The sequence below is a fragment of the Crocodylus porosus genome, unplaced genomic scaffold, assembly GCF_001723895.1.
Source record: "Crocodylus porosus isolate Cpor-Errol unplaced genomic scaffold, CroPor_comp1, whole genome shotgun sequence".
NCBI lineage: Eukaryota > Metazoa > Chordata > Crocodylia > Crocodylidae > Crocodylus > Crocodylus porosus.
Window position 1 is genome coordinate 7,685,753 of NW_017728926.1, and position 13,130 is coordinate 7,698,882.

The window sequence follows — 13,130 nt, forward strand, 5'->3', positions numbered from 1 at the left end:
CGGACTTGCCCGGCCCCCGCATCGCCCCGCGAGCCAGCCAAGGGCAGCGGCGGAGGCCGACGGGCGCGGGAGCCACCCCATGGGCAGGGCTCTCGGGCTTCCCCTGCCCCTCCTTCGCCGTCCTGGGCGACACCCCCCGTAACACAAGGGCTGCCTCCTAGGTGAGGCTGCAGGGCTACGAGACAGCGGGGACGCCGCGCTCTCGGACGGATGCCAGATGGACAACGAGTCCCCTCCCTCTGGAGGTCTAAGCATCCTCGGGGGACCACACATCTCCTTGCTGGGCGGCTCGAGCGGTGCTGCTGCCCCGACTGCCCCTTGGGCAGGCCGTTTGCTCGCTGCTTGCAGGGGTTTTCCTTTGGGGAAAGCGCGCTGCCCGGCTAGTCTCTCCCCGCAGCTCGCAAGAGCCGGATCTGCACTTTATGATGGTTTCACAACTGCCCAAGTCTTTCTGTGCCATCAGACTGGGACTGGAGCTTTCCTCAGGTTGCCACTTCGATTCCAGCTTATTACACAGCAGACAGATGCAAGCCAGGCACCCCTAAATGCTCAGAAATCACAAGCTAAATACCCCAGACTTTGACGTTTTTAATATTTTGGGTCGCCTGGGGTTCTCCTTCTCTTTCCTCAGCCGGCGGAAGAGACTCAGGGTTTGTCCTGAAACTCTGCCTCTGCCCTATGACTAAAAAATTCTCAATCTGAATCTTTCCGGCAGCTGAATGTTGCTATGGGCAAAAACCAGGCTGTAATGGCCCTGCGTATTTCTGTGCTGCTCTTTGCACGTCCTCTAGGTTGTCAAGGCCCACAAGCACTGGTCACTGGAGGGATTCTTTCAGTGGCCACATTTTTGTGTTCCTCCAAGTACCCAATGAAACACCTGCCACGATGGACAGTCTGTCCCCTCATTCTCATATATTTCTGTCTTCTTTCCTGGCTACCTCTACCTGGAGAGGAAGAGTAACAAAGCTCTGACAGACCTTGGTATCAGTTATACTTTCATGCCATTTTTAAATCCCTCATATTTTTTTCTGGGGCACATGCTCTCAAAAGGCATTTAGAGGTCTGTCTTTGCCTTTGGTGGATTCCAGTTTTCAAGCTTATCAGTTAAAAATGAAAATAACATGTGAGATGCAGAGCAGTCAGTTGCTTTTTTATGACCACATCATATTTAAACTGGTGAAGGGAGCAGCTGCCATGTCAATCTGTGACACCTGTGACCAGGTGAAAAGCTGGCCCTGCAGACAGGGCACTAAGCCATACACCCAGAGTCCTGCCTTACAAAAAGTTACCAAAACCAGAGGACAATTAGGTAGCTCTTCTGGCAAACAGCAAGAAACTGAAAAACTGTGGGGAGGAAATCACTGTATTCCAGGAGCTGAAGATTTAAGCAAAAAAACCCCAAAACCCAAAATCAAGTGATGCACAAGGATATCATGAGATGGCAACACTGAGCATTGCCAGTCACAGCAGGTACTCCACAGGTCCCTTGTTGGCAGTCTCAGCAGAGATACCTTAAACTGAAAAGGACAAAGATACTGAACCCCGTCTGACCCCCAAGACATTGTCTTTTTAGGGAAAAGAAAGGACATGCCATTATACGCCTGTTCAGAGGACAGAACCATTCCCTCAAGGACGACAATCCAGCAGTGTTTGCCAGATGCTAAACTTCACACAAGTGAGAGTCACCTTCTGTGTGCCAAGTCCTGAGGCTGCAGTTTAAAAGGGAAGGACAAAAGTTTGTGAGGGCGTTTATAAAAAGCAAAAAAGTAGAGGTGCACCGATGAAAGATTTTCTTGGCTGATACCAATAACCAATTTACAGGAATGCAGCCGAGCTGCTCTCCAGGGAGCATGGAGAGCAGCGTCCTGCAGGTAAGTCTGTGGAGGGGAAGGGGAGTGAGTGGGGAGCAGATCATGGTGAGGGAGGGAGTGGGTGAGAGGCAGGGGCTGGGAGCCTGAGGCCAGGAGCAGGACAGAGCCATGGATGGCTCATCCAAGGGATCAGCATCCCGGTGCTTAAAAAGGGCAGTGAGGTTGCTTGAACTAAAGCTCATCGAACAAGCTTTAGTTCAAGTGCTGCCACCACCATCTTTAAGCACCGGGATGCTTTTGGGAGAAGAGCCAAGCTGGGCAAGAGCAGATGTGGGCTGTCCGCTGTGGGATCAGGGCTCTCTGCCCTGCAAGCTGTGCGCTAGCAGCACTTCCCCTACCCATCCTGTAATGGGAGGCACAGCTCACTGCCGCAGAGTGGGCAGGGGACACGGGGCCACTGCATGGCTCCCACAGCAAAGGCAGCAAGGCAGAGAGCCCTGAGCCCACAACGGGCAGCCTGCCTCTGCCTTCACCCCACTTGGCTCCCCTTCTAAAAGTGACCTGGCACTCAGAAATGGTGGTGGCAGTGCTTAAACTAGAACTAAAGCTTATCAAATAAGTTCAAGCACCCCAGCCACCATTTTTAAATGCCAGGATGCTGATCCCCTGGACGAGCCACCCATGGCTCCATCCTGCTCCTTGCCCTGGCCCTGGGGTCCCATTCACTGCCCTGCCCGGGCTGCTCCCCGCCCCCAGCCTCTGCCCTACTCCCTCCCTCACCGTGTGGGCCTCAATCTGCCCCCCTCCCCACACCCTTTCCCCTCCACAGACTTACCTGCAGGGCACTGCTCTCTACATTGTGCAGATGCACTCCTGGCTGCATGCATGCTGTGGCTGCGCTCATGCATGCGGCGTCTGGGGGCCCTGGCCAGAAGGTGTGTTATATTTATCATACATTATCAGCTACATTGGCCAAAAAAAGCCGATAGCCATTAATGTTAATTTTCCTTATATCGGTGATGATCTGATATGGCACTGATATATTAGTGCACCTCTACAAAATAGCAAGCCCCAACAAAGGCCTGAAGCTCATAGCCCCACATACATCCCCTCTGCTCTGAGCAAGGAAAGGAACTGGTTTCATAAGATATGTTGCTGCATAACCCTGACTGCACTACTGTCATTATGGGAAGGTGAGATGTGAAAAATTTGTGGGGAAAGAGGAAAGGCAATGATACCATTTAGGCTGGGAATTAGGAAGAAGGAAGCACTGGTGTCTCTTGGTTTGAGCTGGGAAGCAGTGTAAACCCTGGTTTCCCAAATCTGAGTGCATGGAGTCTGGAGCTGGTTCATGTGCATTCAGATCCACAACAAGTGGACAGAGCAAGACTTAAGGATGACAAGTCTTCCCGATTCCAATGAAGCTTCTTCTTTAGCATCTTCACAGAACATCTGTCCAGACTGCCAGGAGACCCTGAATAAGTCACTTAGCTCCTTCAAACTAGCTGCTCACACAAATAGGCCAGCCTATCTGTAGAATAAAGAACACTCCCACACGCCAACCTCAAAGGAACCTCTGGTGAAGGGGGCAGACTAGTGTTTTCTACTTCCTGAAAAAGCCCACGCTGTTTGCCTACAGTTGCTCTAGAGTTGTGGAAATAATGTATATGATGAGCTCAGGGCACAAATTCACATACCTCTTTCCCTTCCCTCAACAGATGCTGAGCCCCTGAGTCAATATAACATCTAGTACGGTCCTAGCAACCCGGAAGCCCACCGTTCCCCCTCACCAGCCTCAACACACATGCCACTCCAGCAGTCAATACCATCAAAATAACTGGGTGTTGAGTGGGTGCACAATAAGGATCCATGCTTTTATTGGCTGCTACGCTCTCTGCTATTAACATGATGAACAGTGTGTGAGCTTTGCTTCACTTATCAATTTACCATAAATGGGTTCTTTGGCTTTTTCACCCCTCCCACCCCTTCCCTATCTGGTCTTCTCTGCAGCACCTTTTTCTCTGACTAAGCTGCTCTTCTTATTAGGCTCCAAACCTTCTCCCCCTCTAGGATTGTAAAAACTCACACTGATTCCAGTGGTACCAGGATCAAAACTTTTACATCGCCTACTCCTGATCTCACAGCATCTCCTGCTTTCAGGTCAGTCCTCTCACTCCAGTTCCGAACCAAGTTCCTTTCCTTATCTTTCTCCAGCATCCCTCTCCTACCAAATCTACCAGCAACAATATTTTCACACTTCTCTTTTACCCACTGTGCATCAATCCATGCAAGCAAGGATCCACCAAGCAGGGATTTTGGTATGTGTAACATGTTGTGAAAGTACGTTACACATAGACTATGTTGCTGTGAAGATATAATTATTATTTGCACAGCAACACCATTGCATCATTCATCAGGACTGAAATGGAAGGAAGAGAGGCCTGTAATTAACATGTCAATCATTTGCCACATAAATAATTAGCAATTTATACCCAGGGTGATCTAAAAATTCCTCTTCATTAGCATCAACCAACAGCTGATTTTGCAGGGACTCCTTTTTCTCTGTTCTATCCAAATGCAGGCCTAACAGCCACCATGACTCACAGGACCCATGTAAGATATAAACTAACATCTAATGGAAAGCCATGTATGGATAGCAGTTGAAGCTAGGTCATGATCATGTATGGAATTTGCAATAAGTGTGTCCAAAAGTGAAAGCCTTCCCTGTAAATCAAATCCTCAGACATGTGCTTCACTCAAAGCCCAAGCTGAGACAGGACCTTTCTGAGCACAAATCTTCCAGCATTTTATCTGCACAAGACCATATTATTGAGCTTCACCACTTACTGAAAACTTGTTTGTTTGCTCAGATTTGGGGGAAGTCTCTGGGTTCAGGTTCAGACTCTGGATGAGGCAAAAGACATACTATGCTCTTTTTTAGAAAGGATTTTTTTTTTGTTTTTCCACATGAGGTTGTATTTACTACTGACCTGCTATTTTGAATGAAGTGTATTTTTAAATTGTTGAAACACCAAGAAAATCCCCAAGTTTGGTGCTTTTAAATCAAAGTAGAAGCCAATGCACACAAGTTACTACGCAAAATTCTTCCCAGTGGGACTGCATTCACACAGATACAAAAATGCCTCCCAGGAAAGACAGAAAAAAGTTTTGCTGGACTTAGGAAGCCAAGAATGCTGGCAACTCTAGAATGCAAAAATATGTAGGAGGGTCATAATTCACGAGAAAGAAAAAAGCCACTCTCTGGGCAAGGGTTACTTCTGGAATTGATGCTTCCTTTGGGTTTTCTGGGCTAAAGGCGAGGGACAGACATTACACACAAACCAGTTTAAGTGATCAGAAACTGGTTTAAACCTGTAACAGAACATTCAGTGCACATCAACCAGTTTGAAAATGGATGAAACCAGTCTGAGATAAACCTGGTTGAATGTAGTAGCAGACTTAACCGATTTGGGTCAAACCAGTTTGTACAATATCTGTCCCAGACCCCTTCCTAGTTTAAGTTAAACCAGATTCCCCCAGCATCCCAGATACTTTGCAGCCCTGGGTACAGCTCTGCTCTCTGCTCCATAGCAGGGCTAGCCCCACCCCACTGGTCCCTGGCTGTAGCTCCGGCACAGACTGGAGGTACAGCAGCATCTGCCTGGCTTCCTCCTGCTCACTTCCCCTTCCCCTCCCCACTCCCTGCTAAAGCAGGGATTCCCCCGTCCCCTCTGCCTTACACAGACACCTCTCAGCATTAGCTAGCAGACCACATAATGGTTACAGTCCACGCTGTGGGAGACAGGACAAAGGCAGACAGGACAGTGTCGGCTTAGAGCTTTTTGGAGAAAATCAACAGGTCCCTCATTCCTTCCCTGAAAAATGTGGCTTAAGAAGAGCTTGAACTAATGAGAGGCTTTTGTTTTGTTTGATGGGCTGATAAATGCTAACAACTCCCCATGTAACTCCCTGCTGTGTAACTCAATGCTCTGTTATCAGCTCCCTGCTGGCTCCCTAGCTGATGGGGTTGGGAGAACCCCTCCCTAATCAGAGCCTTCTGCTGGGGCCTGACCACACCCCACCTCAGCTCAGCACTGTGGAAGGGAAGGGAGGGCTGTTTTAGCTCCCCCCACAGCTTCTAGCCTGAGCCACTGCAAGCATATGCTTGCATTTCCTCAGTCCAGAGAGGATGTCTGTGCGTTACAAACCAGTTCAGCCTAGCTAGGTTAGACTAACCTGCAAAGATTGAATCAATTCAGGCTCAGGCTTTTTGAATGTCTGTCCCTAGCCAAAGAATTCAGATTAGATTTCGCCTTCATTTCTGGTCAGTCTCATTCATGGGCTCTCACGGAGGATTGCAGATGCAGCAGGGGGATTCTTTAGTCTAAGCAAAAAACTGGTTAGAATTAGGGAGAAATGCCAATTGTTTTTTTTTTTAATCAGACATTTACTCTCATGCCTCGGTCACTCCCAGCTCTCTGGCAAAGGATCAGAAAAACACCCACATCACCTAAGGACATCTTATTAGTTCTGTCACTGATAGTGTTAATTTACAATGCAAGATAAGATTTCTTTACAGTACTGGACTTTTTTCATTATAAAATCCAAAGATTTGGGTTCTATCTGAATGCCTCAACAGGGGAAAAGGAATCCCAGCCTTGCCTCTATGCTTGGTTTTCCCCCATTCTAAAGACACCTGGGAAAACCTGGAGCCAGAAACAGCAGTTTTGTTTCTCATTTTCCAGACTTATTTCACAGTTCTCTCTTCTCACCCACAAAGATGCATCCTGAGAGCAAGGCCTTGTTTACCATCCTGGCCCCAGTCCTACCAAGACTCATGCACATGCTGAACTTTAGTCCCTGAAAGCAACAGGATTACTCATTACAAGAGTGCTTGTCCTGAATAGTGAGACATGCAAAAATATTTGTGAGGACATGGCCTAGGTTCATCGCTTGTTGATCAGGGGAGTTCTTCAGTATTCTCTCAAGTCCATACCAAGGAGCAGTCTGACAGTTTTGTCCCCACCAGAAACAAAGCATGTGAACAGTAGGGCTGTGCAAAGCTTTGGCTGCTAATTTGATTTGGACGAGATTTAGCCCAATTCAGTGGCCGAATCTCCAAATCCGAACTGAATCAGAGGACCAATTCAAAGGTCCAAATTGATTTGGAAAAGATTCGGAGAGCTTAGGTGATTCAGGCAGTCCCTGCCCGCTGCAGCAGGGAACTGGACCCAGACTCCGAGCTGATAGGTAGAGGGCAAGGAAGGGGAGACTGGAGGAGGGGACCATGGGGGGGACCCCTGTCAGGCCCCATCCCCTGCCTGCTCCCCAGCCTCCTTGAGCACCCCTTGACCCCCGCCCGCTCCCCTGCCCACTCCAGCTCCTGGCCCTTCAAAAAAAACAAAAACAAAAACAAAATAAGCCCCAAACTCACCGGCTGCTGCAGTGGCCTCAGGGCTTCTGGGGACTTGTGCAGAGCCCCCATGCAGCACAGGGCAGTGTGGGGAGCAGGGATTGCCCCCTCGCCAAGCAGGAGCCAGCGAGTTGGGGCTTTTTTTCGTTTTTTTGTTTTGTTTTGTTTTAAAGAGCCAGGAGCTAGGGCACGCGGAGCAGCCATTGAGAGCGGGCAGGGGATAGGGCCTGTGCGATTTGGAGATTTGGCTGATTCGGCAGCAACTGAATCTCCAAATCAGATTTGGCTGAATTGATTTGGGACAGTGATTCGAATCACCGAATCGAATCACTGTCCCACATCGGCTGAATCCAAATCCAAAGTGAATACTAGCTACTTTGCACAGGCCTACTTGACAGTGCTTGGGCACAATAGGAAAGGCCAGCTTCATGCTTCAAGAAAAAAGCAAAGGAAGCCATGGACGCAGACATAGTTGCCAATGTCTTGCAAGAGGGAAAATATCCTTCTTCACCTCAAATATGGTGATTAGTTCCAGGCTTTCTTGCTGTCTAGCATCAACAGGTCCTGGAATTTCAGAAGTATCTAGACAGAGTAAGTTTTTGGCCAGTCAAACACCTAATCCCCTTCTGAACCCACCCAAGGGATCTTCACTATCTGCACAGGGGGTAGCTCTCCCAAAATCATTCTGGACAACTAGAAGATGATCCTTTCATTTTCTACTCACCTGATGATGCCCCTAAGTCCTAGAGTCTGACTGGCAATGCAAGGGAGGCAATAGCGATGGGCAGCAAGCATGCTATAGCGTTTGCTGAGGTTTGTGGCATTATTTCCTTGAAGGGAGAAAGATGCTGCATCAGGGGTGGGCAAAATGTGGCCCAGGGGCCAGATGTGGCCCTCCAGGCCATTCTATCTGGCCTGCTGGGCCCCTAAAAATTTAGAAAATTAATATTAATCTACCCTGTGCTGCCTGTCACATGACCCTTAATGGCTTGCCAAAACTCAGAAAGTGGCCCTCTGCCCAAAATAATTGCCCACCCCTATGCTGCATGGACACCCCTGCAGATGCAGACTATGCCTATGAAATGTAGCCTTTGCCCCATTCCATTAAAATCACCACCAATGCCAACACTCCTGAAGCCCAGCATGGTCACCTCTACAATCTGGGGAATTTAGTCTCCAAAGACTGTCACAAGGATAGTCAGAGACAAACTGGTACCTTTCATAGTTTCAACCTTGTTCCTAAACCTACAGGGCTGTCACAACAGATGGAAAGAAAAGCACCATAAAACTGGGGCTTTCAAGCCTCCTTGCAGCTGGTCCTAGAAGAATGAGTCTCATTCCAACCCTTACAAACTCATCCATTAGGGTTGTAGATCATTTTTCTTAGCCACTAGCAGATGGCTAGGTTACCACTGGGTTTGAACTGTCCACTGAGAAGCCAACTGCCCGTTATTCCATTGCTGAGCCAACAGTGCCTTTCTACCCCAATCTGAAGGAGAGACTTTAGCTGTGCTGCTTATGTCAGTTGTGAGGATGATTTTCCCACATCATGATAATTTCTGCTTGGCCTAAATTGTACCAATTGGCATTCATGGCACAAAGTGAAAAAGGAGAGAGGATGTCATTTCTTTGAGTTAAATATCAGTATCAGCCTGGAACAAAGCCAGGTCTCAGATGACAAATTATACCCAGCAGCAAAAGTTTAGAAACAGTACAGAAGTCCCTTTTTTTTTCGTTTGGAATATGGATAAAAATGGAACAAGGACAGACGCTTTCTATGTCAGTTGTAAACAGGTTGGCTTGTTTACATGCCCTATTCCTCACTTGCTCCTAGGGAAAGTATATTTAACTCTGTTACATAAAGAGAATAAAGCGGGTGATTAATATGCCTTTGCTCAAGGATTAATGTCTTGTCATTCCAGCTTGGTTATAATTGTTCAGTATAAAGCAGTCACCTGCCCCTCCCAAAGTACTAGGACACTCAGTGAGGAAATGCTAAAAATAACCTGCTAGGCGTTATGTGGAAAGACAGCCCACGCTGGCTGTATTTCACTGTGGTGATCACCCTGTGTCCTTGAAAAATGCCATCCCATTGATCCTTCCTGTCTAAATTGACTTTCACATACATCTTATGCTGGATATGTTCTAGTGCTGAGCCGCTGTGCTGGGTGAGAGACCACTCTTGCCCCTACAAAGGCAGAAAAGAGGAGCTATAGGAAGGTTGTAATGGTGGAACGCCCCTGTCTTCTGGCATTTTCCAAGCAACAGATCAACTGCATCAGATGAGCCTTTCTTAGAAATGCGACCCTCTTGTCAGGTTTGTCTGAAGCTGGCTAACAGGCTCAGAGGAGTGCCCAAAGCTGGGGAAGTGAAGACAGTTCTGATGCCTTGTGAGTGCATCTACATATTCCCCTTTGTTACTGCACCATCATTTCAGGCTTCCTTTTGTAAGTCCTAAATGACGGTGCAGTAATAGCCCATACTGCACCGTGCTGGCAGCACACATTTTTTTTTTGCCGCTACGTCACTGTAGCAGTGCACTATACTGAGGGAGTCCATTGCTATGGAGATGTAGCGTCTTGTGTAGATGCACCCAGTGAGTTTCAAGAGGAAGTTATGTAATTGTGATGTGGTAGCACTGAGAAACACCAACTGAGACTAGAGTGCTTTACATGCACACAAGACATGGACTAGTTACGAGGTGGGTGGGGCAAGTGAATCAGCAGTATGTCAGCTTCACCTGTGCACTCTCTTACCGGTTTTTCCCTAGAGGGCCAAGTCACTACAGTTTGCATTTAGTGTGGGATAAGATCACATGTATAGGTGATCTCATGGAACAACCTACCCTGTAGAGCCCCAATCTCCTTTACATCACTGGTGGGGGGGTAACTGACACCCCTGTCCATAAGAGACCACCCCTGCCCTGAAGAGCCTACAGTCTTAATTTAAAAAAGGGTGCTCTGCTGCCCCTGTTTTAATGGAGAATGTCCAAGGAAGCCTGCAGAAGAGTCAAGGAAGCAAAGAGTCCCACTCTAGTCACAGAAGCACAAAACCATGCATCCCTCTTGCTTTCCGCCAGTTCAGAAAAAAAGAAAGAATAGCATTCTAGTGAAGAAAAGGGAAAATGCTGCAGTGTCAGAGCCCTTTGAGCTTTGCAGGAGATACGGGTGGGAAACATCCATGTTTTGGGTTTGACTGTGTGCATGCTTGGAGGTAAGCCACCAAGCTGTAAAAAATTATGAAGCAGGAACAGTCCACATGCAATTTGCTCCACGGCTCAATAGACAAACCCCCTTTGATCTGAAGGGACTCTATCATCTTAGAAAGAAGGCATTATTTAATACTGGCAGAGTAAACCATTCTGATGCACTGGCCATTCTCCCAGCACACCCCCAAAACCTAACACAGCTGGGTGTTTTCTATCAAATGCATGCATTAAAGCAGGGAGTCAGGTTCTTGTTTTATTCTTTCCATGTCACACAAAACTCTCCCATCTTCAGTGATAAATGGAGGAAGATCATAGACCAGATTTGGAACTTTGAACACAAACTGCTGCAAGTGTCCGGGTCATCACAACCAACTGCCCAAATCAGAGCCACCTCCCTTGTGCATTTTTATCTACAGAGCAGATGCAAAAGCCAAAAGCTCTGTCCTGTCCCCAGAAGATGTCTTCCTTCTTCAAATAAAGTCACATAACAACAGCTGAGTTGATTTCAGCCACCACCTCAGTACCATGGCTTTGGCCTTGAACCCTAAACCCCTAAAAGTACTCCAACTACAACCTCCATCATCTCATCTGCAATAGCAGTATGTGCACATGAACAAAAATAAATGACAAACCTCTCACAAAAAACAAACCCATTTCCAGAAGCCAGCTCTCACCTGCATAGCCTCAGCACAGATCAGTTTGGTGGCCACGTTCTACCCTCTAAGAATGGGTCTTCACCAAGGAAACGCTGCCAGTATAATAAATGGAGCAGCAGGTACTACTAGCCAGTATACTGTCTATCTGTAGAAAAGCAGAAAGAAAAGGAGTCTTAGCAAGTCACATCAAACTTCTCTTTCCTCCAGCCAATAATGTTGCCCTACTATGCACGTACAGACGACCCTTTGGAAAACAACTGTCTTTCACCAGATAAACCATAAATAATAGGGCAGTGCAAAATTTCACCAGCAGTTTTGTTTTGATGCTTGAAACAGCAAAATCGAAATGAAACTGAGAGCTTCGAAACCGCCACAAAACAAAACGAGGCAAGTTGAAATATTTCAAAATTTTCAAAATGTTTTGAAACTCAAACTGGGCTTGCCTGCAGGGAAGCAGAAACTAAAGTAAAGAGGAGGGGGAAGAGTGGGAAAGGACTGCTCTCATTATTGACTGAGTAGGCTGGCCAGTGACTGTCGTCCTTCCCTGAGGTCCCCTCCAAACCCAGTGCTCTGGGGGAGAGATGGAAAAACTGCATAAAAGGCAGCGTTGTTTGAACTGCCCTGCTTTCTGCCTTGGTGTCAGCTGAGTGTGGGCACACCTTAACACACACAGTGTCACCCCCCCATGTCACGAGTTTTGCCTGTCAGCAGCTAGAGGTGCAAGGCCCCAGAACCCAGACTGATGAAACAAAACAGAACGGCAGTTTCGAATTGAAACGAAATTCGAAACGAAACGCTGTTCCGTCGAAACACAAGTTGAAATGGAATGGTGTCGTTTCGCACAGCCTTAATAAATAACCACGCTGGTTTCAGCGTGACAAACAGATTTAGTTGCACCCTGATCAGAGGCCATGTTAGTCCTGAACAGTAGCTGCTTGAAACTGAGGTTTATTGGACACCAAATAGTTTAATCTTGTAAAACTTTTAATGGTCTCAACTGGCTTCTCCTGCCTACAGGAAACTTCTGGCTGCAAATTGATGGTGTCAGTACACAGCTGCCCTCTGAAAAATTAAGCGTGATTATTAGTAAAAGACCAGGCTGAGTGTTCAATGGACCTCTCCATTATTATGCCCCCTAAGATAATTGCTCACAAGCCCATGAATTTCCCTCTGGTCCTTGGTGAACTCTTTTGCCTCCAAGAGCAAGAAAACCCCACTAGCAGCTCCAGTAACGTGGTGTAATTGCATTTGACAGTTTGCAGATTACAGCCTAGAATGTTAAAGGGCTCAGTCATTGTCGCTGATCAGAACTGAGTCTTTGTCAATACAAGAGGCCAGCACCAAGCTCCAGTCAGATTTCAGTACCATGAAACAGAGAAAAACACCACTACTACTCCCCGGTGGGGGTGGTTTAAGAACAGATCGATTATTTGACAGGGTCTGATGTAATTAGGATGATTGTTTGGTGGTCTCACAGTGGGATGAGAGCTCCAGCATCACTACTCAAGACCTTAATGGAAATTTCTGACATGATACAAGTCAGAGGAAATAAATGCAAGTCTTAAGACCCAGACACAGAGATATTAAGGTGCCTTAATTCCTATCATAATTAATGGGATTTGATTTCACAGGAGACAAGCACCTTTGTGGGTCTGGGCCTAAAAGGCCCAAAGCCTGCTTCGCCATTGCCTTGTACTTCTTGTCATGGTTTCTTACACTAAGCAAGTGGAGAAAACTACCAACTCAGTGCTTTGCCCCAAGCTAGACCTCTGTAACGGATGCACAACGTGCAGAGAAGTAGAGGATTAGACTCCTAGCTGTCTGCAGATATTTCAAATCTAGCATACTGTGAAGCATATCTTCTATAAAGACTGTTGATTTGCTGCTGTCCAGGTCTTAACTTTTTGAGTTATCTCATGGTATGGATGCCTTCCTGGATAAAGGTCTTTTCATGACTTTACAGCATGCTGAAAAAGGCCATACAGAGAATCGAAGTACATGCCAGGTTACAAACATCATAAACAAGATCCAAAAAAAGTATG

The 13,130-nt window shown here is 47.1% G+C and overlaps 1 protein-coding gene across 2 annotated transcripts in view; it reads right to left on the minus strand.

The window, feature by feature from the left end:
- The window catches only part of MIB2 (mindbomb E3 ubiquitin protein ligase 2), an 82,527-nt gene extending 71,294 nt beyond the window's left edge, over nt 1–11,233 (minus strand). For both annotated transcript variants that reach the window (XM_019541315.1, XM_019541313.1), the window contains exon 1: nt 11,107–11,233. The gene's annotated coding sequence lies outside the window, so the exon portion shown is untranslated. The remainder of the gene's footprint in view (nt 1–11,106) is intronic.
- Between the last annotated feature and the right edge of the window lie 1,897 nt (nt 11,234–13,130).